We start from the raw sequence: 26,804 nt of genomic DNA, 5'->3' as shown, positions 1-26,804 counted from the left end.
ATATTTGGAGGAATGTTTCGGCTGCCACATTCGGAGGTATTTTTGAGCGGTACGTTGCCGGTCTGTCGCAAGTTACTTACCACTTCCTGTGCATGGGAGTTGCATAGACCCGGGCATTGCTGGTCTGTCTCAAGCTTATTACCACTTCCTGTGCTTGGGAGTTGCATAGACCCGGGAGTTGCATAGACTCGTACATTGCTGGTCTGTCTCAAGCTTCTTACCACTTCCTGTGCTTGGGAGTTACATAGACCTGTACATTGCTGGTCTGTCGCAAGCTTCTTACCACTTCCTGTGCTTGGGAGTTGCATAGACGTGTATATTGCTGGTCTGTTTCAAGCTTCTTACCACTTCCTGTGCTTGGGAGTTGCATAGACGCGTATATTGCTGGTCTGTTTCAAGCGTCTTACAACTTCCTGTGCTTGGGAGTTGCATAGACCCAGACATTGCTCGACGGTCGCAAGCTTCTTACCACTTCCTGTGCTTGGGAGTTGCATAGACCCGGACATTGACATTGCTTGTCTGTCGTAAGCTTCTTTGTGCCACATGCTAATGCTGCTTGACATGCACATACAATCTGTTAGACCAAGTAGACCAGCTCACAGACCTGACACACATGTCTCCAAAGCACTGAGCCAGGCGTCTAGGAACTTGCAAAATCCCCACAGACTGAGGAATTTAAAAAGGCACTGTACCCGGGTCTACCTTAAAGTACCCTTGTGACTTTTCAGCCCCTCTTCTTTGCCTTTTGAAATGCACATCCTTTGACATTGGCTTTTGACCTAGGCTCCTGCTTATCAGCCTGGAGCACACTTTTGAAAATAGTCTACGTCTTTTTACACGTGGGGGGAAGGGGGGGTGGAGGGGGTATTTGGGGTTTTTAATATTTTTATAGTTTTATTAACTTTGTTTAGACACACTTTCATATTTTGGGCCCCTGTGGGCTGCATCTGCTCACACCCCACCCTAGCCTGCCCTCGACTACAAAGGGTTGGGAGGTATACCTGTCGGGCTGTCTGCAGCCTCTGGTTGGGGGTCACTGCTGGTCTAGTTGTGTGGGGCTGAGTAGCCATTTCTATGACAAGACTGGAGGCGAGCATTATGCTTCAACTTCTTTATTTACTACCCTTAAGCAGTTTCAACAAACTATCTCAATCAACACAACGAAATGTTCATATGTCCATATAACTTTCACTTTCAAAAACAACAAATCCCAAAGTCTCTGTAGTCCTTCTCCTTCCAGCTCAGCTATGACCACATCCTGTCCCTGAGCTCCTCCTCTTCTTTTACTGCTCTTCACGCAGATAAGTCACATTCTCTTTACCTCCCAGTTAATGTGTATATTCATTGCAGTATCATATGTTCTATATATGGTTCGACTTAATACATCATGATAACTCTTACTTGACATAGATTCAGCGAGTTTAGTGAGGGAGCGCGAGCGTAGCCTCAGTGTGCTCGTTAAATGAAATAGACATATAGCAAGCGCATTGGCCGACGAGTGGGTTATTCGAGTTTTCTCGGGGGACTGCGTACTATTTAAGAAGTAGTAGGACCTCCGGTGGCCGCCTTGGCCCTGTGCCGTATTCCCGGTACTTCAGGGGTGCGCCGGCGGGCCGCGGAGCTCCCTGAACCCGCATTAGACCTTCTCCTGGAGGGTAGAGTGGGCTTCGCTCAGGTGCAGGCCCCCTCCCTCGCGGAGGCAGAGCTAGGCGCCGAGCGCGTGTAGCCATAAGCAGCCTGCACATAAACTGCCTAGAGCTCCTAACAGGCTCTTTCGCGATAAAGACATTCACACGAGACAAAGTGAAGTCGTGCGTCCTGTTGAAGGAGGACAACATTTCAGCAGTTCGGTACATAAACCACTTAGGAGGGACGAAGTCCAGGATGCTAGCCGAGTTAGCGAAAGACTTCTGGAATTACTGCCTGAGGACGGGGACATCAGTGACAGCGGAGTATTTGCCCGGAGCACTGAATGTAGTAGCAGATTGGAACTCTCGATACCTCACGGACTCCAGCGATTGTAGGCTGGATCCAGCAGTGTTTCAGAGGTTGGATCGGAAATGGGGTCCATTACACACAGATCTGTTTGTGTCTCGCCTCAACGCTCAAATACCCAGTTATTTCAGCTGGAGGTTAGATCCAGACGCAAAAGGTACGGACGCGTTCCTACAAGAATGGGCAGGCGGCACGCATTATGCATTCCCTCCGTTTATGATGCTGAGCAGAGTGCTGGCGAAGTGTCGGAGGGAGAGAGCGGAGCTGGTACTAGTAGCACTGTTGTGGAAAGTGCAAGTGTGGTTCCCGACGCTGATAGAACACTTGATAGATCTGCTGAAGGTCCTCCCGGAAGGAGAGTGACTGCTCACGGACCCAGCTGGGCAGTGTCATCCTCTGAGAGTGAGAGGGACACTCCCGCTCATCGCGTGTAGGATATCCGGAGATGATGGGAACTGCCAGGCATTTCGATGCAGGCGGTGGAACTTATTGCCGAATCCTGGGCTCCATCGACTAGGAGGAGCTACGACGCGGCTTGGGCCAGGTGGACGAATTGGTGTAGAGGGAGAGGTTTTCATCCCATTTCTGCACCTGTAGTAGTCATACTAAACTTCCTAGCGCAACTGCTGCAAGATGGGAAAGCTTTTCGCACTATAAGGGTGTTCAGATCAGTGATCTCCGCGGGCCACGTACCGATAGAAGGAGTGCCAGCAGGCGAACACCCAGCAGTCTATAGGCTTATTAGAGGGTCTAAGTTTAAAGCGCCACCGGCTCCCAAATATACAGTATTATGGGACGTGGCGAGAGTATTGAGGCTATTGGAAAGCTGGCCGAGTAATAGATATTTGTCTCTCAAGCAGCTATCAGGCAAACTAGCGATGCTGTTATGTCTCATATCCTGTAAGAGGGTATCCGATGTTAGGGCATTAGAAGTTAATAGAAGGACATTTGGACCAGAAGGAGTGACCTTTGTAGTAGTACAGAGGACTAAATCAAGCACAGCCACAGTGCACTAACCCTATTTTCCAAATAATACCAAAGGGTGCGTAGCTAGTTGCATCAAAGAATACGAAGCCAGGACGGCAGAGAATAGAGCGACAAGTACGAATCAGTTGCTAATAGCGCGCAGGAAGCCTTTTCAGGCAGTGAAGACCGCTACCATAGCGAGATGGGTTAAAGAAGTAATGCTAGCAGCAGGTATTGATTTGCAGCAGTATGGGGCGCTTTCAGTGAGAGGGGCCATGGCGTCCAAAGCATACAGGACAGGAGTTCCATTGCAAGATATTATGGCAGCCGCTGACTGGGCGAATGATCGTACCTTCAGGGAATTTTATTTTAAACCACCTGAGAGTTTAGCGGGTACAGTGTTGGGACAGCTTTGAACAAGCATAATGCTCGCCTCCAGTCTTGTCATAGAATAAAGATTACCCCTGCTAACTGCGCAGGGAGTATTAATTCTATTAAAGACTAGGAGGCGAGCATTAGTTCCCACCCACAACTGTTTGATAATCATATTGTATTGTAATGATGTATGGATATGATGACAAACTAGATTCCACCCTGATGTTATGTTTGTTTTCCTTAGGGGAAGAGCAGAAGAACAATTGAGGGGATGATCTAGAAAGGAAGGTGTGAGTTCAGCCATTGTGAAGTTAATTGTTGGAGTTCAAGAAGTCCTTGCTCGGTGAGCGGGACGAGAAAGTTTGGTTCAGGACATTCAAAGCACGTAAAAGAGAGGAGGAGCTCAGGGACAGGATGTGGTCATAGCTGAGCTGGAAGGAGAAGGACTACAGAGACTTTGGGATTTGTAGTTTTTGAAAGTGAAAGTTATATGGACATATGAACATTTCGTCATGTTGATTGAGATAGTATGTTGAAACTGCTGAAGGGTAGTAAATAAAGAAGTTGAAGCATAATGCTCGCCTCCTAGTCTTTAATAGAATTATTACTCCCTGTGCAGTTAGCAGGGGTAATCTTTATTCTCATCCCTGTACTCCTGCTGAGCTGTTTATTTTGTTACAGTCCCAGTGTATAATTGAGGACTACGCAAGCACACAAACCCTTCTCCTCATTGTAAACAAACCTAGAGCGATTTCATAGTGGCTGCTGAAAGGTTATTCGTAAACCAATCTCTTGGGAATTCCGTGCTGCCTTTTTGAAAGGTGGTGTACTTAAAGCACTCGTGCCCCCTGGGATGATGCATGACTTTGAGGCTTGAAATAAAGGGTGACTGGGGAGCTGCGACCTGTTGGCTGCACTTCTCTTGCCTCACAGGCTGCACGCCCTAGAGAACCACAGCCTTTGTAATCGAATACGCGGCAGAGCTGTGGCATCCATGCTGGCTAGCGAATTCCTCTTGCATCGATCCCATGTGGCAAACACTCCTCACTAGACCCAATGTTGGGGTTTGACATGATGGTCGCCGAGTTAACATCTGGCCTAAAATTCCCATTCGACATATGAACACAAGAATCCTTCTGCCTTCCTTCTCGGCTCGCACCCGAAGACACATGCGCACCTTTTCTTTGCTACGGGAGCCGGTTGGACACAAATTAAGGCGAATTCTGAAAGGTTTCGAAGCTGCAGTGTTGCTTGCTGCGGCGCCCCTTCCCTATAACACCGCCACCACAGGGGCGTTTGAAAATGCGGCAGGAACAGCTTCGATTCCACAGGGCTGTATGTCGCATGTTTGACCCAGCAGGTTTGTCTCAACCGTGTATCTTTACCGTGGTTTACCTGTGGGCAAGGTTCTAGCACTTGGGCAACATGCCGGTTCTGCTGTGCGCTATGTTAAAGGATATTTGTATTATAAATGTATCTGGTGCCATCTTGCTTATTTCTTGTGACGCTTCTCTGCCCTCCACTGGGTGGGGTTTCTGTCGATTGCTCTTGGCCTTCCTGCCACTTAATCCACTCCACCCACACAAATCCCCTCAAAGGATCCATCCTCCCAGCCGGAATTTCCAGAGTTCGTCATGTAGGCTATCTTCAAAAGAGGGTGCCCCCACTAGGGAGAGGGGGGGGGGGCTTTGTCCGAAGGCACAGCTGCCGTAAGTGTGAATAAGAGGGGGAGGGGAACAACTGTTTTTGATTACCCCACGCTGTCTCCCCCCACAACCCGCACGGCACCAGACCCTGCTGCCGGATCAGGAGACCCAGCCCTTCTGCTGCAGGGGGGGCGGTGAGTGAGGGATAGATTACCCTTTCGCCCTTGTCCTTGATGAGTATATATGTCTTGTACAGATGCACAACTCCAGCAGAGGATTACGCTTGGGAAGGGCTGTTGTCCAGGGTGTAATCCATGCCAGCCAGTGGCCCCATCCCATTACTGTCTGCGGTTCAGGACCGACCGCCCCCCCACCCCAATGGAAGTGTGATTAAGTGATTAATTGCGTTAGCGATGGGCGTCCACTTGGTTTTGTCATTTTCCCCAAGTCCATTCATGTTCAGATTTTCACCGGCTGTGATGTCTGCATTCATACTGACAGTTTCCGGTTGGCATCAGACGATCGCGTTTTCTTTGCATGTCTGGGTGGGTGAGATTTATTTTTTGTTTCGAAGTTATTTTTAGCAACAAAAAAAATTCCCGCCTGTGGCTGCAACCACATTTTGAAGAAAGTCCAGCGTCAAATGCTGGCTTGGATGGAAAAAAACACAAATTGGCTTTAGCAGTACAACTGTTTGTATACAATTGTCTATCAAGTCAAACTTTAGTTGGGTATACCCATTTGCTGTGTATGGGTAAATACCAAACCAGTGCATCGTAGCTGGTATCGTCCACACTAAGGTAAGGACCTGACACGCTACTTCGAGGCTTCTTCTTGTAGTATATGCTGCTCTTGTGTATAATGCGGGGGTGGGGGGCGGGGGGGGGGAGCGGCACACTGGTCGGTTCACCATTTCCTTACCTTTTACGGGTGTAACTAGGAACTATTGATGGGGCCCATACAATTTTTTGGTGCATTCTGTAGGTTGCAGCATTTGTTTTTCAAATTATAAATGAAAACAATTCGTGTTTTTTCTCCTTCAATGTCTGCAAATTGGGGTGCATCATATTCATGGCAAAACCAGCAATTTTTACTTGATGTACATTTCTTGTATGAAAAACGCTACAAGCAACATCTGTTACCCACCACAAATTTGTTATAAAGGGAAAGATCAATAATTTAAAGTAATTTGAATACAATAACATCTGGAGATTTGAATCCAGTCCATCAGCAAGGCAAAAGATTCCAACAAACATTCACAAGCAACCAATATACTATACCGTGCTGGAAACCAAGCCAAACCATACAAGTGCCGTGGAGTGTAGTTGGTGTAGGAGACACTGCTTTCTTTTGGAACTTGTAAACCTGAGTCTCTGTTGCAAGTCGGACGATCAAGGCTGTGTGACATGCTGCTTAAAGGCGTGGAGCGCCGTGGGTTTGTAGTTGGTGTAGTTTGCGTTGCTTTGCGTTTTTTGGGAAACTTTGGATCTCCCATATCCCACATCAGGAGACTCTCATTGGTCTGTCTGGTAGTGCAGAGTTCAGCAGTATGGCTGCAGAGTGACTGCAGTATCTGTCAGTTTGTGGCAGGAGCTACAGTCAACTCATCTTAGTGAAGCTAGGGAGTTTATCTTGCTCTGCCTTCTTGGTTACGTATTTCTACAGAATTGCATCTTTCATGGATTCACATGCTTAGAATATTCCCCGTCGTCAGGCTGGGAACCCTGTCTTTTTTTAAAAAGTGCTTTCCTTAGGTTTCCTATCGATGTCCTTTTGGGGCGCTTACGCACCACCCAATAGGACATAGGGTATAAATAGACCCACCTCCGCGGCTTCTCCTCAGATTTGAACCGTCTCCAAAGTGTCAGTATCACCCCATGCTTTCTACACTTTTGTGTTTTGTAGTCATTTCTTACCCAATGTCCGGGAAAGCGTTGTTTCGCCCTTGCGCTACGTACGGAATGAAAAAGGTTTATGAAGGGGACGGGCACATGGACTGCCTTTATTGCCTCTACCCTCATCACTCCACTGATACCTGTGACATCTGCAAAGGTTTCTCGCAGAAAACATTAAAGGACCGCAATCAGCGTCTGATATCGTGGCTGAACGAGGGGGCCTACCTTCGATCTGAGGTAGGATCGGTGCGCAGTCTAGCATCGGAGAGGCCTTGCCCCGCAGTTCCTCGCCGGTCGGTGTTGGCAGAACCTCTGGCAAAGAAGTCACGGCCTCCAGAAAAGAGTTGCCCCTCTTCAGGGAAACATCTGATGAAAGGGGCTCCTTCATCGTCTAAACATGGTCAATCTGACCAGTTCTGAAGGCCTGAGAAATCTTCTTCTACTTCTTCAAAAAAGGACTCTTCGAAACGCTCCTTGTCAGGAGACCACCATAGGTCTTCCTTGAATGGAGAATGTTCGAAGCACCTGTCCAGAGATTTGAAAAAGGCAGGATCGCCTGACAAATCTGTGCTACAACTGCCAGCGCCATTGACGGGAGTCCTGTCGTCGACGGCTTCACTGCCGGCTGCAGTACCTGTCTCTGCAGTGGTGTAGTCCGCTCCAGTGGTGCCGATCGAAGGTCCCCAGGTTTTCGTCATCGACCGTCGACGTACCAGGGTCTTGGCAGCCTTCGGCATATGATGCCATTCTGCCAGACACCTTATTACAGCAGGAGTCCATCCTTTTGGTGTCGTCGATGGTAGAGGAATGAGAGCCTGTGGTTAACCCAACAAGTCTTGGCTTACAGTGCGTTGGCCCTTCGACGGCGGGAGTACAGAATGTTCCACCTGCGTCCCCTCTGCTGAACCCACAGTCGGTGCTGTCTCTACAAGTGTTATCTACACTGCAGTCCCTATTAAGTCAGCTGGATGCAAGACTGCCTTCCATGGGTACTCCTCCAGTAACACCTATCGTCGATGCGGCAGGTGCCCCGCTGCGTTCAGCGTCCACGGCTGAGTTGCCGGCTTCCCAGCCGATGAGCAAAGAACCTCTTTGTTCCCACCCTGAGGAGGGTGAGCTACAGGACTCTGATTCCGACCAGGATCATAGGGACTTAATCCCTGAAATTTCATTGTCGCCGTCAAGAGACCCGACGTAGGAGTCTGATGGGGAAATAGAGGCTCCTAGGCAACCGTCTCCCCCGCATGACATTGGGGCTTTTCATGCCATGATGGCAAAAGCCTGTCCTGAGTTTTACCTGACCCCAGAGGAAGAACAGAAAGAATGTTTCTTATTTGACCACATGGGAAAGAGAAGAAAGGCGGTTTTCTCCGTTCCAATCCTGGACCATGTTTGGCAAGAAGGCTTATGTACCATGCGTCATCCATTTTCAGAGCCTGCAATTAAGGGCAGGTTAGAGAAAAAATGGAAGGCCCCGGACTCTACGCCAATGTGTTTGGGTGCTCAACCTACCCCTGAATCAGTGGTGTCAGCGGCGGCTAGCAAGAAAGCCAGAACACAGCACAAATGCACAACACCACCTGATAGCAAAGCTAGAAGGCAAAATGCCTTCGGAAAGAAGGTTTTAACAGTGGGGGCGACAACCGTTAAGGCTGCTAACTCGTTGGCGATTATGGCATGCTACGATCACGAAATGTGACATCACCTGGCCCCTATCTTAGAACATCTACCCGAAGAACATCGAAAGACAGCCATGCTACTGGTGCGTGAAGGTGAGGAGGCATCAAATCACAGCATTGACATCGCTGTAGATTTAGCGGAATCAGGGTTTAAGCAGATAAATAATGGGGTGGCGCTAAGGAGGCAGGCCTGGCTAAAGTGCACATACTTTAGGCCGGAGGTTCATTACAAGGTGCTGGACATGCTCTGTGAAGGTGAACAATTGTTTGGATAGAAAACAGATGAAGCCCTCAAAGACATGATAGAAGACTTTGATACTGTGAGGTAATTGGGAGCTTTGCAAAGTGGGCGGTCCTTTCGTCCCTTCCATGGAGCTTCGGGGAACACTCGATTTGCTGCATACAGAGACCAGAACTATATTCCTCACAAGGATACAGACGGGCAGTTCAGGCTACATGAAGAAGCTCATATTTTCAAGCATCCAGAAGGAGAGGAGGACAGCCCTCTTCCACCAAGGGAAACAAACCGAATCACAGCAATGACAGTCTTCTGGTAAATGTCCTGGGAGGCAGAGTGGCCCTACACGTCGACGAATGGGAGAAGACCGTTGGGTATTGGACACAGTGAGACTGGGCCACTCTCTGGAATTCAAGGACCCACCATTTCCCATTCCTCCCGTGCATTCGGTGCTACCTCATCTTCACATCTTACAGCAGGAGGTTGTACTTATGCTGCAGAAAGGGGCTATAGAATTGGTTCCAGTGGCCGAGGGGGGTTTACTCCCGTTACTTCGTGGTAACAAAAAACCAACGGCAAGTGGCAACCCATTCTGGAATCTGCAACGCCTGAAGTTCAAGATGCTCACACTTTAGGAAGTCATCCGGTCGGAGCAACCAGGAGAATTTCTGGCATCGTTGGATTTGCAGGACGCATATTTCCACACTATGCGTCAACGACACTGAAAATTCCTGCGGTTTGTGGTGGGTCAGAATCATTACCAATTCTGAGTGCTCCCGTTCGTTCTAAATCGTCTCCCAGGACGTTTACGAAATGTTTGGTGGCGTGGCTCCGATGAGAAGGTCATCACGTCTACCCTTACCTGGACGACTGGCTGATATGGGGCTCGTCTCTGGCGGTGACACAGGCAAGTCTCAGCGTTACCATGCAGCTGTTGCAACGATTGGGCTTTGCGGTCAACTTCGAAAAGTAATTTGTCTCCCTCCAGGAGCTTAATGTTTTTGGGTGCGGAATTCCAGACTCAGTCAGGTCTGGTGAAGCCTTCTGTCGAAAGAATTCAAAAACTCAAGCAGAAAGCGGCAGAGTGGGGAGTCGGAACGGAAGCGTTGGTCAGAAAGTACATGTTGCTGCTGGGAGCCATGGCATCATGTATTCCGTTGGTGAAGGACTGTCGTCTCTTCATGAGGCCAGTGCAAGAATTTCTGGCAGACTGGTGGGCTCAAAGTCGCGGATTATGGTCCAACAAGGTGGTGGTCAACAGCGACTTACAGGAAGCTCTTCGATGGTGGCAACTCTCAGACAATTTGACTCGAGGAGTGCCGTTACTGGAGCCGGAATTTCAAACTACAATTGTGACGGATGCCTCTCAAACAAGGTGGGGGAGTGCATCTGGGGTCCTTCCAAGGTCTGTGGTCTCCAGTCGAATCGAGTCTTCACATCAATGTGCTGGAACTGAGAGCAGTTCATTGGGCTCTAAAATCATTTTTGCCGCGCATATGAGGCTCTGTCATGAGTGTGTTGACGGACAATACAACCACAATGTTTTACCTCAGGAAGCAGGGGGGCATCATTCCAGAACTATCTCGAGAGAGGCTCAGTAACTGTGGCATTGGGCCCTCAAACAAGACATCAATAGTGTGGCGTTTCATCTGCCAGGGGTGATGAACGTGCAGGCAGACTCTCTCAGCAGAGAAATGAACCAACTCCATGAGTGGCAGCTGAAGGATCAGTAGGTGTCGAGCATTTTCAGGAAATGGGGTCATCCTACACTGGATCTCTTCGCGGACCCTCCAATGGATTCAGAAATACCCATGCCATGTGATTCTGGTGGCTCCGTACTGGGCCAGGCAGCCGTGGTTTTCAGACCTACTCCCATCTATCCGTAGCAGAATCAGGGCGGTTACAAGTGACGCCGGTCCTTCTGTTTCAGGACAAGGGTGCAGTTTGGCACCACGACGCGGGCTCTCCCTGCCTGACGGCGTGGCTCCTGACTTCTGCGAGTTTGGCCTTCCAAACATTCCTTGTAACTGTCGCTGCATTTTGGAGGCGGCTAGAGCTCTGTCCACGAATGTCCCCTATGCATGCAAATGGTAAATGTTTTGTGTGTGGTGTAAGGGTCGCCCTGTGATAGACCCTTTAAACATTTCATTGGAGCAAATTCTGCCCTACTTATTGCACTTGGCAAAGAAAGGTTTGGCGTTCTCATCCATAAAAGTACACCTGGCAGCCTTTTCTAGATTCACTCGGAAGAGGTATGCTACCACTCTGTTCAGTGATCGTCTGGTTAAACATTTTCTAAGAGGATTGTTTTGGACTTTTCCTCCTGGTTGGAGCCTCAATCTGGTGCTGTCGGGTCTGATGAAAGCCCAGTTTGAACCTATGTCGTCGACGCCCCTGCAGTTCTTGTCGTGGAAAGTGGCGTTTTTAGTGGCCATTACTTCGGCAAGAAGAATATCGGAGTTGCAAGCCCTAGTGATTGATCCTCCGTACTTACGTTTCTTCAAAGACAAGGTGGTGTTAGCTACTAACTTGCACTTTATTCCAAAGGTGCCAACTACTTTTCATGAATTCTCTTCTATTGTGCTGCCATCATTCTTCGCTTCTGCTTCCTCATCGGCAGAAAAGGCGCTGCATACGCTGGACGTAAAAAGAGCATTGAAATTTTATCTGAACCGTACTCAGGAATTCAGACATTCAAGACAACTGTTTGTGGCTTATGGACCCTCAGTCAAGGGAAGAGCAATCTCCAAACAAGGTTTCTCTCGCTTGGCCTTATCGGCTATTTCCTTCTGTCACTCTAAGGTGGGAAAGCCTTTGGAGAGGCACCCTCGACGAGATCCACCGCGTCATCAGCGGCATTATGGTCGGGGATTCCGCTGGTCGGTGCCTCATACATTTACTCAGCATTATTGCCTGGAGCAGCAACATGGTGCAGATGTACAGATGGGACGTGCAGTCCTGCAACGCCTGTTTCGGTAAGGTAAACCCCCACAGCGTGGGGTATCTGTTTCAATGTTACACAGCTAATGTCTTCTTGCTGGTCGTATGTGTTGCATTCCTAATGTATTGGTTTGTATTACACGCCACTGTATATGATGAATACTGCTATGTAATCTATTCTAAGCATGTGAATCCATGAAAGATCCAATGCTGGAGAAGGGAGTAGTTTCTTACCTGTAACTCCATTACTCCAGCGTTGGTATCTTTCATGGATTCACATGCGCCCGTCGGCCTCCCCTGCATGCAAACCTAGTTGGTGCCTCTACTTTGGAGGTTAAAATCTGAGGAGAAGCCGCAGGGGCGGGTCTATTTATACCCTGCGTCCTATTGGGTGGTGCGTAAGCGCCCCAAAAGGACGTCGATAGGACACTAAAGTGTTGCAGTTTTCCTAAGGAAAACACTGATGATGGGGAATATTCTAAGCATGTGAATCCATGAAAGATCCCAACGCTGGAGAAATTGAGTTACAGGTAAGAAACTACTCCTTATGTGCCTGCAGAATATACGATCTTCATTGCACAACAGCCACTCCCGTCTCTGGATAGTATGAGGGGAGGTGGACATTGAGGGGAGGTGGGCATTACGTCTTCCGCCCTAAGTGCACAAATACTGTTGGCATACAACTAATACGCTCTGTTCAATCTAATCCCCTTCCACCACTTCTTGCAGTTACTATGGAACCGTACCTCCCCAATCAATGGAAGTAGCTGTGTTTTCCATTAGCTACTTCGGAGGTTCCAGATTCAAGACTTAGGATGAATGAAGAACTAATTTTAGATGTCCAATTACCAGGTTAATTGTTTAGTCCCGTACGTATAAACACTCCTGCTGTGGCAGATTCAACTGCTTCCAAGAAAAGGACTAAACCATTCTCCACGGCAGCAAAAAATACTCACTTCTTTCTCCCACTAGGCACCAGCACTGAGGAAAAAGTGAAGCAATTAACGCAATTTGCTCCTTCTGAACAGAATGATGCAAATTACATAATGATGGTAGTCTCTTGGTTCCCAATCTGTTTTGTGAAAGACCGGACCAGCCTGCTGCAACTTGAAACAATTGCCGATTTATCGTATGATTGTAAACCTCTTTTGGACGAAGGTGTGACCTCTTTGGTGAGGGATGTCAGGATTCATCAGTTTGTAAGTCTCAACTCTTCTTACTTACATTTTACAAGAGCTGGATGAAAGTGACTTACTGCTGTCTATTTTGGCTTTGAATCCGGTTCTGAGATCTTTTGCCAAGTTATAAGATAGGAATTTGGAATTAAAGGCGCATACTCGAGTATTAAGTGAGAAAACTGGAAATTGGAGGTATTTAAGCAATCGAGAGAAGTGGTGCCCCTGTATCAATCGAGAGAAGTGGTGCCCTTGTATCAAAGAGGACGACTATGGGGTAGATAATCCAGATCTCACTTGGCCATGAAAATAAAATTCACCTGCAATAACCCCTCTTTCCAACATGGCGGTAAAGGAAGCCTTGTCAAATTCCAAAGATCCAACAAAAAAATAAACCAGAATAAAAAAGCTCAAGGCAATTCCTATGAAAATATTAATCTTTCAGAAGAAGTAGCTGATCCTTGCAATCCTGGTTTAAACCAGGATCTGACTATCGCTGAACAGGTTCAGCTGCACTTAAAGATTGTTAAAGGCACCAACCTCGAGAAACAAGTAATTTCAGGAAATTAAAGAGATGGGATGGTCTCGATTGTCGCACCAAAAGCTGTTTCGAATCAATAAAGCCATACAATCTGGATGCAAGGGGAACAGGGGGAGGGTGTGTAACAGCCCAATTTCGGGGGTGTGTAGCAGCCCAATTTCCAAGCTGACCAGAGGTCCGGTTAAGTTCTGGAAATTCCTCAAGACCCTCCTCTTCGCCTCTTCCTATCTCCCCTGATCTTTCTGCTCTCTCCCCTCTATGTCTGCTCCGTTTTGCTGACTGGCTGCATGGTGTTCCTTTCACTGCACTTCGGTTACGACCCATGAGAGTGGTATCGCTCTGCACTTAACCCATGTTCTGACGGGACTGGGCGCACTTGGTCCTAACCCTCCCCCCACGCACTTCCTTTTCTGTTCACCTTCATAATCTGAATGTACCATGCCTAGTAAGATCGTTTGTCATGTCTTCCCTTGCCTTGCATGGTTGCGCTTTGGAACACTTATATAAGTGCATAATAAATAATCTATTGGATTCCAGCTCAATCATCTCATTTGTGAGAATGAGAAATTCAATTTAAAATGTATTGTGTAAAGACTCAAGATGTGATGGTTGCTGTGGATTTTAACTCTTGATTGTAGAGCTGCTATTGAGGAAAACATTTACATTTCACATGGTCTTTTATACGTGCAAACAGATATACATAAATGGGTTGATTTGATGCAATCGTGGGCCCTTCAAATGACAAATGGTAAGGTGATAGGTGATATTCCTTATACAAATATGTTGTCAAATACCTGCTCTGAATGCTGTATAGACTACATATTTGTGTCACCAAAATTATTTGAAGAATGTAACTCATTTCTAGTTGAATGCATGAAATTTAGCGACCATGCATTTCTCACTGTTTAATTGAATGTTGAGTTGACTACTCATATCTGCCCCCACCTGTCTAATCTTATGATTGAAACACAAGAACCAGATTGCTTTGTGGATTAATGTCACTATGCATAGGTCGGTCCCTTGCTAAAACTACACTAGAAGAAAAAATATTTGTGTTCTTAGCTCTTTTGCAGCCTTTATAATTGACCCTAAAGACAAAACCTTTTTTTAAAAAAAACCTTTTTGTTAACGAGTAATTTACAGACTTCTCTTAAAGTACACATCTTTGACAGGTGTTTGTCTGCTTCTGACCCCCCTCACCTCCCCAGCCTATCCCACACAGTTCAGACTACTATGTTCATTGGTTCGCCCCCTTTTGCTGTTTGCATCTGGTTGCCATACTATGCCGTGGGTGGCTGAGCCTCCTTTGTCCTTTCAGGACCCCTCTGTGCTGTGGCAAACAGTTCTTGCAGTATTAGTCTCCAAGCGTCTATGTCGGTGTTGCCTTCACTTCTCTGTGATCGGGTCGTTTCTTGCCACACTGCGGTCTCTGCGTGTGACCATTTCTGAAGGTCCTTCCACCATAACTGTGTCTCAGGGCACCTCTGCCCCAAGGGTTTTCACCAAACTGATGGCGGTGGTGGCGCGAGTCTCAGGGGGGTCGGGCATTCACGTCTACCCCTACCTGGACGATTGGCTGATCAGGGCCAGTTCCACCTGAATAGGCCCTGGAGCATCTCTGCTTCACCTGTCACTCGCTTCACAGACTGGGCTTCTCCCTCAACTTCAAGAAGTCACACATTATACCATCTCAAAAGCTCCAATTCACTGGAGCAGTTCTGGATGCATCCCTGGGGAAAAGCCTTGCCACTGGAAGTGAGGGTTCAAGACATTCTGCAGATGGTCACCAAATTCCAAGTGCCCAGTGTCTCCTGGCTTTCGACTTTCTGAGGTTGCTTGGCCTCATGGCATCCTGCATGTTTCTGGTGCTAGAGGTGTGCCTAAGAATGAGATCTCTCCAGTGGGTTCTCAGGACTCAATGGTCTAAATTCTCAGCCAGTATGTCAGTTCTCCTTCAGCTTGCAAATAGAATCACTCAGGATCTTCTGTGGTGGACCTGCGAGGACAACATTCTGAAGGCAGAACCTTTTTGGTAACCATGGCCGGAGATGAAGGTAGTAAGGGATGCCTCACTCACAGGGTGGGGAGCACATACCAACGATCTGACAATCGGTGGGCTTTTGGTGCCATTAGAGACCAAACTACATATCAACCTTTTGGAGCTGAGGGCAATCAGACTAGTGTAGAAGGCTTTTCTGCTCTCTGTGCGGGGAAAGAATGTCCTGATGACGGACAACACAGTGGCCATGTACTACCTCAACACGAGGTGGTGTAGGGTCACTACCACTGTGCAGAGAAGCAATGCAGCTCCGGTATTAGGTAATTCAAGAATGAATCTCCCTGTAAGCAGTTCACCTAGCTGGAGTGGAGAATATGGTGGCGAACGCTCTGAGCAAGCAGAGCAGTCTCCCAGGCATACCGTCATTTCATCGACGGACTTTTCATCGCAGGGTTTTTTGCCGCGATTTCTTTTTTCGGAAAAAAACGATTTTTTGGGGGGTTAAAAATTAAATTAATTTGGTGTGTGTCTTGGGGAATATTAAAATAATTAAACAAATGGGGTGTTTGGGGGGGTAACCCCCCCAAAAAAAAGCGATTATTTTTTTATTTTTATTTTTTCCAAAAAAATCTACGGCAAAAAACCCTGCGATGAAAAGTCCGTCGATGAAATCACATAGAACCGTGTGGGAACTAGCTCTGAGTCCTTCAAGAGATCTTCACCCTTGGGGAACCCTCCCAAGTGGATCTGTTCGTGACTGGTGTCAATCGGAAGTGTGAGCGGTGAGTGAGAGAGAGAGTGAGATAGATAGATAGATAGATAGATAGATAGATAGATAGATAGATACCTTTCGGAAGAAGTATTGGAGATTTTGCTTCCGGCCAGAACCAGCAACAAAGTCTTTGTACCGTTGATGTTGAAACAAATTCTGCTGCTGGTGCAGGGATAAGAATGAGGATCCATTTACATGCAATACACCTATGGTATTATCATTGTTATTATACTTAGCCAACTTGGGCCTCCAGGTTGGTACAATTAAGGGGTATCTGGCAGCGCTCTCTATTTTTTAAGCCCTTCTGTGAAGAGGTATCTTTCTTCAAAATCCCTCTTGTGATATCATTCTTGAAAGGACTGACTGATACATTTCCCCCCCGTCCCATTTCAAGTCCCGTTTTGGGGCCATTTCTGCACTTTAAGGTTATTAACTTTAGAGACCATCCTTTTAGTGGGCATTGTATCAGCCTGAAGAGTGAGTGAACTTCAGGCCTTGTACTGCATGCCTCCTCATAGAATCTTCTATAAGGACAAAAAAGCCTCCCTTCTTACCTAAGATTGTGTCAGAGTTCCATTTAACTCTGAAAATAATTTTACATTCATTTTATCCTCCTCATCCAGGAAAGGAAGAGGAGAGGTTGCACAGGCTTGATCCAAGGTGTTGACTGACATTTTGTACATCTCCGAATGTGTAAAATAAGACACAATGACCATTTTTTGTAGGTTACACAGGCCACAAGTTGGGTATGGTAATTTCTAAACAAACTTTGTCATTTTAGTGATATCTGAATGCTACAGATTAGCGGGGGAGGATGCCCTGGAGGGTCTTAGAGCTAATTCGACCAGGGGCATGGCTACCTCCTCTGCATTAGGGACGGGTGTCCCAATTAAAGATATTTGTGCGGCAGCCACATGGTCGTCCGTACACACTTTTACCAAACACTATAATCTGGATTCTGTGCACACAGACCTAAGAAGGCACTGCTAAATTATCATGAGTCTGAAAATTCTCACTCCCACCTCCAGGAATGTATTCACTTCTTTGGGAGTTTATCATAAGATAAGGAATACGTGGGAGGACACAATCCATTCAAAGAGCAAGTTACTTACAAATGGTGATGGTCTTTGAACTGGATGTTCCTCCCACATGTTTCTCATCGCCCCTCCAAGCCTGGCCCGCAGTAGAATTTTCCATGTGATTGCAGTCTTCGCTCTTCCAGAAGGATATCCTATACACACTTTAAAAAAATGGAACTGTAGCCAAAGGTTGCTGCATGCGCCTTATACCATTGATGATGTCGACCTCAAGATGGGGGCCCCTGAGGGACATTGTGTCACCAGGCATCAATGTGCAGCGCCCTCTGCTGGAAGAAATTCAGAAGAAGCTGGATATGGAGATATCATAAAATGAGGAATATGTGTGAGGAACATCCAGTTGAACGTTACCAAGGATAAGTAACTTCTCGAAGACTCTTGATTTCCTTGTAATGAGGAGCTGTTTGAAGCCCACATCCAAGTTCAACTCTTGGTATGACTCTGACCGTGCCACTCTTAAAGCAAGTGTAGGGTGGCTGAGAGAAAGTGGAGGGCATCCAGCTCGTCCTCTGACAAACTGGCTTGTCTCTGTCCTTTCCAAGAAGAGAGTTTACATCCAAGCCTGTGTCTCTAACCACATGGCCAAACGCTTCAAAGGAGGTGAGCATTATGCTCCATCTTCCATTTATTCCTGTCTCTAGCAGTTTCAACAATAAATATTTATTTTACTTTGGTGTTCAAGATTTCCGATAATATTGAATCATCGGGAGGGATCGTGGTGAAGTCTGGGCATCTATTCTTGAGAGCAGGGCATAGACCAGCATACTGGAGCCAGTGGGAGGGTCTACCTCGCAGGGGTTTGGGTAAATCGGGCCACACAATTAAGATTCCCAGAGCGAACGCATTTTGAACAGTACCGAGACCTGTATTGGACCAGAGATGTATTGTTGCGGCGTGCATTCGGGGAGAAAGTTCCAGAGGGGAACATCACCATGAAAGGAGCGTGGAGTGCTGTCCTGTTTCCCCAGTTTATTCAATGCTAATGTTGTGGATCCGGTGGGAGCCAGTTCAAGTTTGATGCTCTGGGAGGGGACAACCAAAGAGCGGATATCTCGGCGTTTCAGTTTTGACATGGGGGGGGGAGGGGGTTGGTAGATTCAAACCAATGTGATGCTGAAGTGGGCCTGGGCAGCTATCCAGGACCTCTCGAAGTTAGGGGCCCTGAACCCACCCTTTGAAGTTGGAGTGGTTAGTGTTTCCAGTTTTAGGCGGACTGCGCCAGAGTGCCATAAAAAGGTGTTAATGGCTTGAGTCAGTGCTTTAAAGAAGTCGCGGCCAGGCTATAGGGGCACATTTTGTATAAGAGTTGTGGTAGCACTATCATCTTAAGGATGGCAATCCTACCGGCCAGAGTGATCGGCAGCTTAGCCCAGTCTGGATTTTCGGATAAGGGTGGCTAGATACTTCCAGAAATTAGCTTTGTATGAGGAGATCTGGTGACGTGTAACCACTATCCCAAGGTATGTATTCTCTGTTTGTGAACAGGTGAATCCACGAAGATCTGGAGGGTGGGTGAGTTGTGGCGTTGGTCAACGGGAACAATACAGATTTGGAGCAGTTTACTTTGAGACCATATAGTTCACCGAAGAGTATGTCATCTAAGATTCGGGCTAAATTATGTTCAGGAGAGCGTATGAAGAGGATGGCGTCATCTGCATATGGAGAGATAATCTCGGGGGACCCAGACAGCCTTATGCACCTATGTACGTGTCATTGGTGTATCCTGTCTGGCAGAGGTTCAATAGCTAGAGTGAATATTAATGGTGAGAAGGGACAACCCTGCCTCGTGCCTCTGGCTTTTTGGAATTGGGTAGAGCACCGGTCCTCGGTACGGACCCTGGCAACAGGGGAGGAATGCAAAAGCTTCACCCATGATTGAAAATGAGGACCAAAGTAACTTTTTTCAAGGACCAGCCACAGGTAACTCCAGGAAACCGAGTCGAATGCTTTTTGCATATCCAAAATGGATGCAACTGCCTGTGTATCCTGGCTAATTCGATCGAGTATGTTGAATAGCCGTTGCAAGTTAAGAGAAATTGAGCGCCCCAGGATGAAGCCTGACTGATCCGGGTGGATAATGAATGACATATATGGCGCCAGCCTAAGGGCCAGTACTTTGGCATACATTTTAACATCGCAATTGATAAGGGATAGGGGCTGGTATGAGCCACATTGTGTGGGGGGGTTTGCCCGGTTTAAGTAGTACCTAGATTACTGCCTCGAAGAGAGGGGGGGAGTTTGCCAACTCGGCTGTCAATTGAGGGACCAGGCGTGTCTTATAGCACTTAATAAAATTCAATGGGGAGCCCATTGACTCCTGGGGCCTTTCCTGAGGATAGTGTGTCTATGGCCTTGTCTATCTCTTCGGGGAAATCGGGTGTCCCTGGTCTCCAGGGAAAGAATAGAGAGCGGGAGACTATACAAGAATATTTCGATTGTCAGCTATGGGGGTATTGTTGCATTGGAGTAAAGTGTTTCGTAGAAGGAGCGGAATTCGTCATTGATATCCTGCGATGAGACAGCCATGATAATGTCGGCTCTCTCGATACCCGGGATATGGGGTGCTTGAATTTCTTGGTGGATCAGACTAGCTGGGACGCGACCAGGGCACTCTCCCTCCCCATATCTGCGGGTGGACTGGGGGGTCATCGAGGAACTTCTGTTCAAGCTCAGCATGGGTACGGAATGTGTCTAATGCTGTGCCTATTTCAGCAAGTGTGATGGTCGATTGGGAGGAGGCGTAATGGGTTGTGAGTAGGGCGAGTCGGGATTCTCTCTCTGCAATGGTCCTCTGATTTACTTTAAGGATCCCTGCCTCCTTGGCTATTGTGATACCCCTGATATCCATTTTTACATCTCCCAGAGAGTGGCTTGTGATTTGACCGATCCAGTGTTAAGTCGTCGATACTAGTCCCCAGTTCCGAGTCAAACACAGTATATAGGAAAGCATGCAGCTTCAGTCACCATGAGCGTGTCCCCTTGTCATCTGTGTTCCACTTCAGGGAGACTGTCACTGGGGAGTGAACTGAGAATGTTCTGGGGAGAATAGACATGTGGGTGACGGTTCTGACAAGTATATCAGAGATGATTCATCTGTCAATACGTGAGTGTGAGTCATGTACTGAGGAATAAAAAGAGAAAGCTTGGGACTCGGGGTGAATCAGCCTCCACGCGTCAGTCAAATTTAGCTGAGACTGTACCTCAATGATGGATTTGGCTGCCTTGGAGAGCTGGCGGGCTTTGGAACCCGATCGTTCAAGGTTAGTGTTCAAAATAGTGTTGAAGTCCCCACCCCAGAGAATAGGGACGAGGGGGAACCCAGCTAGCAGGGAGGAGAGGTGTATATAGAAGTTGGGATCATCAATGTTAGGGCCATATATTTTGAGTAGTACAACCTCCCTCCCCAGCAGGGACCCATATAGTAATACGAAGCGTCCCAAGGGGTCTGCATGAGTCAATTCATGATATGTAAGACTCTTGTGGATTAAGATCATGACTCTGTGGTTTTGGGTAGAGTAGGTGGTGTAGTAGCGCTGGGCGACCCATGATCTCGCAGATCACTCGCATCCACTGCAGAGAGCGTGTGTTTCTTGTAGGAAAAGTAATTTAACTTCAACATATAGCTGCATTTTAGTATGGTTACCCAGCCCCCCAACATTCCAGCTCATACAAACAATCATCCGCCATCAAGATGGTAAACCAGTGTCAATAGGAAAATGTCCAAGCCGGGGCGTGAACCATAGGGTTCGGACCAGATGTATGGGGGATTCAGTCTGATGACGTCAACTTGGGCAAAATTAGGTACTTGGATTCTAAGTCGCGTGTCAAGCATTTTTTAACTAATTGCTGTTCCCAACCCTCCCCCAATCAGAGAGGTGACAACCCAGTAAACCATTAACCCAACAACAAAAGGCGGCAGCATCGCCTGGGGGGGTTCAGGGGGGTGCCGTGCATCAGCCAAGAGTGGCTTTAGATCCGAGGTGGGGTGTTAACAAGGCATCATGTGGTGCACAGTGTAGAAATAGTACATAGGGAGTAAAGAGAGTGATACATGCGGAACGGAGCTGGATGCCAGTTGAGTCAGTGAGACTGGTGATTTGTAGATGTATTAATCATCCAGTCCTGGATTCGCACATTATTTTATTTAGCAATCTTCAAAAGTGAAAGCGGGAGTGTTCCCAGTAGCAGTGTTGGCTGTTGGTTAGCCTGGGAAATATTCATCGATGAATTTGGAGGCCTCCTCAGGGATAGTGAAGAAGACGACATGGTCTGAGTGTTCCGTTTGATTATTTCTTGAAGTGAAATCTGTAGAAAGTAAAGAATTGTGATGTGTGTTCTTCCCAACCCATTTGTGTGATTTTCATTTATGTTGAGAGAGTTTACTGTGCTGTGCCACGAATAAAGTGGTGCTTGACATTTTAGTGCGATTTTCTGAACATCTAATTCAAATAAATGGCTCATTGGTAGCTGTGATGACACCCCACCCATGCCATTTCCCTGCTTACTATACTGATGTGCACTGCCTTCCCTAGCGGGTGCGATAGTGGCTGCTCTTGAAGCCAATTCGTTATCTTCCCTCCCCGGTCAGAGTGCAGCACTTGCAGCAGGCACATAAAGGGTTGGGCTCGCTTTAGACTTACTTTCTTCTCCGAAGGCCATGCATAATGCGACCCTTCCACGTCCTTTCCTCAGAAGCGTTGTGCATCATGTGATTGCAGGATTCAATCTGCAAGGAGTACTTGAGGCACTACGAGACGCCATACTTGCGTTCCCGCAACAGTACACCCTTTGGACCCCCGACCTGGGACTTCAGATAATAAAGTTTATTTTAGGATTGCTCCTTTTGTTATTTAGGTAATTAGTTAGGTCTATTGTTCCAAGACTTTGTTTACATGGAAGTCAATGCTGGCAGACTGGTTTTGGATTTATTGCATTTTCTTCATAGCTGTTTAATACAATGTTCCAGGGACTGTTTTCTCAACTGTTTCCACCAACTCCATCACCATTGTACTCACCCCTTTGATTTGTCGTTCTCTGCAGCCCCTTTATCTCAGAGTTCTTACCCAGCCACAGATAGGAGGTGTGTCACGCAGCACTTCCGCCAGACGGGAGACACTAATTGTGTGGTTACAACCCTATGAGTCGAGTGTGTTCCTTCAGGTTGACTGTGTAATTCCTCATGCTCCTGAGAGACCCTTGGCTCGCCGTTAAGAATAACAGTAGCTCAGGGGGATGGATCTAGGGGGTATTAGATGAATTGGAGATTGGGCTGAATAAAGAACGGACATTAAACAGTTTGTTAGGTGACACCTTGCTTGGGATTGAAGGAGCTCCCTGTGTTGAGGGTGGCTTCTCAAAAAAACGTCACCATTGCCACCATCTAGGTTGGCGAGGACCATGGCTTGTGCTGAGCTGGCCCTATGCCATTGGTCCATGAGAAATTGCCAAGTCCCACAATGGAGCAGACCAGCTGTAGAGGAGACTAAGGAATGTGGATACCTGGATTGATGTGCCCAAGCACCTCAGGCCTGGAAAAGGACCACATGGTCACAGGAAGTTCTAGGAATATGTGCAACCCAAACTGCTTCTTTGCTTTGAGTGCCAGCGATGCAGACGGAATGGGGAATTTGGTCCAAATATACCTGAACCATATTTGCTTTATGGAGTGTACATGTACCATTAACATGGATTATCGGTGTCCAAACAAAAGCTGAGATAATGGTTTTGTAAATGAATGTTTTGAGCCAATGCTCTTTAACCGTGTGATATCTTGTGGGAAGCATTCCATTTAATAGTTGTGTTTAATATCTTCTGTAATTCTAGAAGGGTCAGATAAAGATGACTGAATGCACCTGGCTACATGTGTATTATATCGGTCGCTTGCTATCGCCCTTATTCTACTGTGGGGTAGGAGTGGCCTAGATAAGAAGAGTGCCACGGGTGTGGCCTAATGTTATGTCGCTTCCTTCAATAGTAGTATAGCATGTGTGAGCCGCGGGTGGGTTCACAGCAAGTTAATTCTACAGTTCCTGGTGACAAACATAAACAGAACTACAATTTGGCACTGGCTACCGATACAAAAGTACGACTAGAGTTTACCTGCGACCACCAACGCCTACCTGGGACTGCAATGACCATTTCAAGCTCAAAATTCACAAAAGCAAGCACATGGGCGCATCCATTTTGTGAATTGGATGCCCTCCTGTGCTGGCTTTTGCTTTTGCGGCACTAATAAAGGAAAAGCCAGCCAGCTGTAGTAAACAAAAGCAACCGCTGGGTGGCTTTGCCTTCATTAGTGCTGTATGCGGAGGACGGGGACCGGAGACCAGAGCAGGAAAGCTGCAGCTGAATGTCGGTAAGTGCTATTTATTTTTTTAAAAAAATAAGCACTAGCTGCGGTTTTGTTTCTAAGTTTTCCGGGCTGGAGGAGCCCGGTAAACTTAGAAATAAAACCCCAGCTTTAAAAACGTTGTATTTATGTTTGCGGTCGCTTTTGAAGCGACCGCAAACATAAATACAACGTTATTGTGTTGGAAAACGCTGCGGTTTTTCTTTCCAAGTTTCTCAGGCTCCTCCGGCTCGGAGGAGCCTGAGAAACTCGGAAAGAAAAACCGCAGCGTTTTCCAACACAACCGCGTTGTGTTTCTGCCTGCTGTGGCTATCACTTTGGGTCTCCGGTGCTCCCAAGGGAGCACCGGAGACCCAAAGTGAAAGCCACAGCAGGCAGAAACACAACGCGGTTGTGTTTACATGCCGCGTAGTGTTTCTGCCCACAGCTGATTTCCCATTTGGGGCTCTCGGCCTCCCCACGGGGAGATTCAGGCAGAAACAACGCGGTTGTTTTCCGCAATGCCACGTTGTTTATGCCTAAATCTGCTTTTCCATTTGGGGATCTCGGGAGCCCCAAATGGGGAAGCAGATTCAGGCAGAAACACAACGCGGTTGTGTTGGAAAACGCTGCGGTTTTTCTTTCCGAGTTTCTCAGGCTCCTCCGAACTGGAGGTTGCAATATTAAAGTGTGTGTGTTTGTACATTAATTCATGTGTTTCACACTTGACTGTACGAACTGTGATAAATACAGTGCAACCATATCCTACTGATATGTATAACTTATATATCAGAGTATATACAGGATCATGAAAACATAATTTACAAATGTTGCTAAATCTTCAAATTTAGGGCCCAATTCATAGAATCCAGCGCAGAAGCAGCACAAGTGCTGCACGCCGAGAATGAGTGTGTGCCATGCGTGCACCAGCTGTGGCATGCGTATTCATGGATTTTCTGAGGCATCAGTAACCGTGGCGCAGAGAACATCAAGTACCGCCAGCAATGCCCCCAACACACCCCCATGCGCAGGCAAAATCCAGTGAAATGCCCAATACGGCGCAAGGCCCCGCACCATCCGTGACCCAGCACACATCCCCCCATTGTAATTGCGTGAAAAATCAGAGCGTAACCTGCTCGCACCAGCCAAATCACGTAAAAAGGCCCATGCGTACCCCATCCGCACCCCAGCAAAATCGTGTGGGAAGGCCCGCGCATACCCAATCCACACCCCAGCAAAATCATGTACCCCACTTGCGAAATCGCGTGGGAAGGCCTGCGTGTACCCCGTCCGTGCCCCAGCAAAATCGTCCGTGCCCCAGCAAAATCGCGTACCCCGCTCGCACCAGCCAAATCACGTGGGAAGGCCTGCATGTACCCTGTGATACATGCACAACTCCCCTGGAAGCAGACGCCTCCTCACAGGACAGCCAGACCCCAGCAGTGGACCATACCCCGCAGGCAGCCCATACCACATGGTCCCCCCATCACCCGTGACCACACCCCGCAGGCAGCCTACACCAAATGGGATCTCCACCATCACCCGTGAACATACCCTGCAGGCAGCCCAGACCACATGGCCACCCCATCACCTGTGACCACACCCCGCAGGCAGCCCACACCACATGGGACCCCCACCATCACCCGTGACCATACCCCGCAGGCAGCCCACAACACATGGGACCCCCACCATCACCCGTGAACATACCCCGCAGGCAGCCCACACCACATGGCTCCCCCATCACCCGTGACCACACCCTGCAGGCAGCCCACACCACATGGGACCCCCACCATCACCCGTGACTATACCCCGCAGGCAGTCCACACTACATGGGACCCGCACCAGTGAACATAACCCGCAGGCAGCTCACACCACATGGGACACCACCATCACCCGTGAACATACCCCGCAGGCAGCCCACACCACATGGGCACCCCATCACCTGTGACCATACCCTGCAGGCAGGCCCCGCCTCATGTCCCCACCTGTGACGGCAACCTGCAGGCAGGCCCCGCCTCATGGTCCCACCCCCCAACAGAGACAGCAACCATCAGGCAGGCCCCAACACATGTCCCCACCAGTGACAGCAACCTGCAGGCAGGCCCCGCCTCATGTCCCCACGCCCCACCCCCCACCAGTGACGGCAACATGCGGGCAGGCCCCGCTTCATGTCCCCAAGCCCCCCCAGTGACTGCAACCTGCAGGCAGGCCCTGCCACATGTCCCCGCCCCCCACCCCAAAACACATTGAACCAACATGCAATCACGCAGCACATGCCAACCAAAATGCCACCACACGCTGCATCCCCCTGGTGCACCTCAACATCCATCCATTAGTCATGCACCCTATGTCATGTGAATCCTAACATCACACATGTGCACACACATGAACAACATTGGTGAACAGCAGGGACACGCAAATGCGTCAAAGAGGAGTGAAACATGCACTAAACCGTTGAGACCAGATACCACTTCGATTTCAATGTCAAAAACTTATATTAAAAACATGTATCTAAGTCACACACAGAAAAAACAACAAATTAAATGCATGAACCAAATGAAAAATCAAAATAAAGTGAAAACCAAAATCAATGTGATGTCAAAAATGTGGTCCTTGTCCATTAATGTATGTGCACATGAAATCACATATCATGTGAAAACCATTCCAAATTAAAATCCAAATATTTACAAAGATCCAGGGTCCATGGTCCCAAAACATGTAGAAAAATCCTAAAAATACAATACAAAAATAACTACATACAAGATGCGGAGCAAAATCCAGGAACTCCAAATAAAAAGAAAAAAACAAATGAAACCTACTCCTAAAGAACTATATACAAGGGCAGCAGGCTAGTCCATCTCCTCACCATGCTCTCTCATAGTCTCCGCCAGGGCGTCATTGAACACTGCATCCACTTTCAGTAGGCGGGCCTCGGCTTCCCCCTCGAGGGATTGCAGGGACTCCTTCATGCTCCTCTCGAACTCCCTGCGAGTCTCCTCTAGGACCTCTGTCCACCTCTCTGCCCGACGCAGTGAATTCTCTTCCTTGGCCATGGTGAGTTGTGTCTCCTGTGCCCGCTGCCGCTGTTCCCCGTTTTGGTGGTCCAAATGCTCCAACACGGAAGACATCCTTGTCGTAAGGTCCACGTTTGTCTCCTG

At 47.8% G+C, this 26,804-nt stretch overlaps 1 protein-coding gene across 1 annotated transcript in view; it reads left to right on the top strand.

The window, feature by feature from the left end:
• Positions 1–4,590: 4,590 nt before the first annotated feature.
• The window catches only part of GPAT4 (glycerol-3-phosphate acyltransferase 4), a 438,091-nt gene continuing 415,877 nt past the window's right edge, over positions 4,591–26,804 (top strand). The window contains exon 1 of the mRNA XM_069617681.1: positions 4,591–4,696. The gene's annotated coding sequence lies outside the window, so the exon portion shown is untranslated. The remainder of the gene's footprint in view (positions 4,697–26,804) is intronic.

This window comes from Ambystoma mexicanum, chromosome 10 (genome assembly GCF_040938575.1).
Source record: "Ambystoma mexicanum isolate Mex_15411 chromosome 10, UKY_AmexF1_1, whole genome shotgun sequence".
NCBI classification, from domain to species: domain Eukaryota; kingdom Metazoa; phylum Chordata; class Amphibia; order Caudata; family Ambystomatidae; genus Ambystoma; species Ambystoma mexicanum.
Note: the sequence above shows the minus strand (reverse complement) of the source record. Positions and strands in the feature narration are given on the sequence as shown.